The 3,365-nt window shown below is 41.8% G+C and overlaps 1 pseudogene; it reads left to right on the forward strand.

Moving 5' to 3' along the window:
* The first annotated feature begins 2,061 nt into the window (after window positions 1-2,061).
* Window positions 2,062-2,730, forward strand: LOC102857687 (annotated as a pseudogene).
* The last annotated feature ends 635 nt before the right edge of the window (window positions 2,731-3,365 follow it).

Here is a 3,365-nt window from a genome sequence, read left to right on the forward strand (position 1 = left end):
ACCCCAGTTCACTTTTCTCTTGTGCACAGTGCTTATCTGTCAGTTGCTGAACTAAGGCTAAGACAGACTAGGAAGAAAGATTGGCCACTCAGCTTTTGAAATGACAAGCCTCTTTTCTGTTGTTTTTGTTTTTGTGTACTGTCAAATCAGATCAGACCCATGGCTAACCCTCCAGAGAATTTTCAGAGGCAGTAAATCACACAGAAGGAGATTGCCTATCCTTCTCCTGCAGAATAGCTGGTGGATTCAAACCGAGTGCCTTTGGTATTGCAGAATAGAGTCCTACCACGAGGCCACCAGAGCAGCCTCTCTTTTCAATAGGAATAAAAAATTCTGTTCCACAATTTTTCTTCTTTTCATCAGGATTCATCTATTGACTCATTGATCAGTACATCCCGGTAAAGTAGATGGAAACTATCCAGTTGTGATCTTATGGCAAAGAGAAAGTTAGGTCCAAAATCTAGATCCTTTCCTTATTCCTGAATTTCCTTCTTCTGCTGTTCCAGGTGAACAGAGACCAATTGTATCTTGAATGGCTGCCAGTAAGATTTTAAGAACCCAGAGAACAGTGTTGTGCTTATATGCCATTGAGTCACTTGCAACTCAGCGACCCTCTGAACCCTCCTCTATCCTGAGCTAATCTTATTGTCCCTGACACACCTACCCCCATAACCCCAGTCACTGAGTCAATCCATCTCCTCCAGTGTCTTCCTCTCTTATGCTGTCCCTCCACCCTTCCAAGCATGATGCCCTTCTCCAAGGACTGGTCCCTCTTGGCAAAGTGCCCAAAGTATGTGAGACATAGTAAGCCAATTGTCTGAACAATCCTACAGAGTCATGACCCTGAACCTTCAAACCAGCAGAACTAATCCCATGACCTGTTTTGATGTACTTAAGCAGTTTTGGAAACTTTTGTCTCTTTCTTGGACTGAGTGTTGTTGTAAAACCAATCAATTAAAATTAATTATAATTTTACAATATTGATCATTTTTATCCACCAACTTTAATCAAGTTTTGCAACCATCACCCTTAATTGAGACTGGTTTCCCCCCCCCACTACTATGAACATAAACCCACGACTTTCTAGAGAATAATTTCTTTTCCCCGTTCCTCTTGGTATCCTGGGTAACTACTAATAGCCATTTCCTTCCCTCCTTGTCATCAAGTTACCAACTCACAGCTGACCATCTAGTAGATTTTCAGAGGCTGTAAATCATATGGATGTGATTTCCCATCTTTCTCCCATAAGCAGCTGGTGGATTCAAACATCCAGAGAAGCATTGCTTTCAGGTTAACAAGGCAACATCCTACAGACTCTGTCACCAGAACCTCTTCTCTATATATTTACCTATTCTTGGTGAACTAGTCGGTAAGGAGTTGCACTGCTAACCCAAAGGCAGGTGGTTCAAATCCACCAGCTGCTCCTTGGGAGAAAGATGAGCAATCTCCTCCTGTGATATTTACAGCCTCTGAAATCTCACTGGAAGGTCAGCTGTGAGTTGGGTGAAACTCTGTAGCAATGAGTAGGTGAATGATGCCAAGCAGTATTTCTTCTGTTCTGATTGATTTCACTCAGCATAATGTCCTCAAGTTCAATTTATGGTGTAGCATGCATCCTGACATCATTTATCTTTATGGCTGAGTACTATTTCATTGTATTAATGTACAATATTTTGCTTATACATTCTTCTATTGATGGACACATAAATTGTTTCCATATTTTTGCTGTTGTGAACAGTGCTGTAATGAACATAGAAAATATTTCTATTTGTAGCACTACATTTAAGTCCCTAGGGTGCTCTAGTGGCTTAGTATTAAGGAGTTGTGTTTCCAATGCAAAAGTACGTGATTCAAATCCACCAGCTGCTCTGAATAAAGGTGGGCAACTTCCTTCCATGTGGCTTATTGTCTCTGAAAATCCTCTGGAGGATCAGTTATGGGTTGGTCCCAGTTTGAAGGCACATAATAACAACAGTTTATATCTAAGAATCATATGGAGCCAAGGGCTGTGTGCTGTGGTCAGCCAAGTCCACAAAGCTACTCGGGCTAGACTGTGGTGCCATGGTGGATGAGGAGCTGGAGGCACTGTGGAAGCCAAGGCTGCCTGAAGTGCAGGTAAAACACTGGGATCCTGGTGATGCAGCTCAACAGGGAGCAAAGCACGGGGAAGCAGAAATGAGAAACAGTATCTTAGCCCAGGTTTTGGATCAGTCAGCCTGGGCCAGGTTAAGTAATTTAGCACTTGTAAAGCCTGAAAGGGTTAAACTGGGTGGCTCCTTGAAGGTAAAGATTCTGAGGCTCCGTCTAACATATTTTGGACATGTTGTGAGGAGAGACCGGTCCTTAGAGAGGGACATCATGCTTGGGAGGGTGGAGGGACGGCGCAGGAGAGGAAAGCCCTCTCTGAGGTGGATTGATTCAGTGACTGGGATAATTGGGATGGGGGTGTCAGAGACAGTGCGATTGGCACAGGACAGAGCGGAGTTTAGGGCTGTTGTACATAGGGTCGCTATGAGTCGCAAGCGACTCGACGGCACATAACAACAACAACAAAGCCTGAAAAAAGTAAAACAGTAGAGAATTACTTTATACAGATGACAAGATATGGACAACTAAGTGGGTAGGTATCAGAACAAGGTTTAATAGAAATCCTTGGAAAATTAAGCCTACAAACAGAAAACAACAGTTACAGAGTCCAAAAGTGACTCTGATGAAGATGACGAATATTGAATGAAAAACTTTAAAGTTAATGGAACAATTTCTAGGATAGCTAGAATTGGGCAGAAGTCAAGACATGAGTAAATGTTGACTTTGTTTATAGTCTATATATTACTTAAAAAATTAAAACTTGTTATGCAAAATACAGCCATGAGGACATTTGTTTTCGTACCATAGCCAAGTGGCCAGAAGATCTGCATTTAGAATGTTTTCCCTTCCTACCAAAAGCATGTATAACTGTGAATGTTAGGTGTTGGCTGGCTCCTGTAACAGAGTTGGAATTACTCAGTGGCACACAACAGCAGCAGTAAAAATGGAGTTCCTGGATAATGCAAAAGATTAGATCCTTGGCTAATCGCTAAAAGGCTGGAGGTTTGAATTCACACAGAAGTAAGAATGGCCTAGAGATCCGCTTTTGAAAAATCAGCCCCCCAAACCCTGTGTAGCACAGTTACAATATAAGCAATTAAAAACTGTGAAAGAAATATATTCTGACCCTCAGTGATTAAATTTGCAAGAGACCAAAGGGGAACTATTTCCTGGTTTTACTTTCACTGGATTATGGTAACCACTAATGCTGCTTATAAATTCAGCTGTTTGGTGTCGTTTTTAAAATGCACTAGTTCAATTCCAAGAGGAAGTTCTGA

Source organism: Elephantulus edwardii, unplaced genomic scaffold (genome assembly GCF_000299155.1).
Source record: "Elephantulus edwardii isolate Elephantulus edwardi_28Jun2011 unplaced genomic scaffold, EleEdw1.0 scaffold00083, whole genome shotgun sequence".
Classification (NCBI taxonomy): domain Eukaryota; kingdom Metazoa; phylum Chordata; class Mammalia; order Macroscelidea; family Macroscelididae; genus Elephantulus; species Elephantulus edwardii.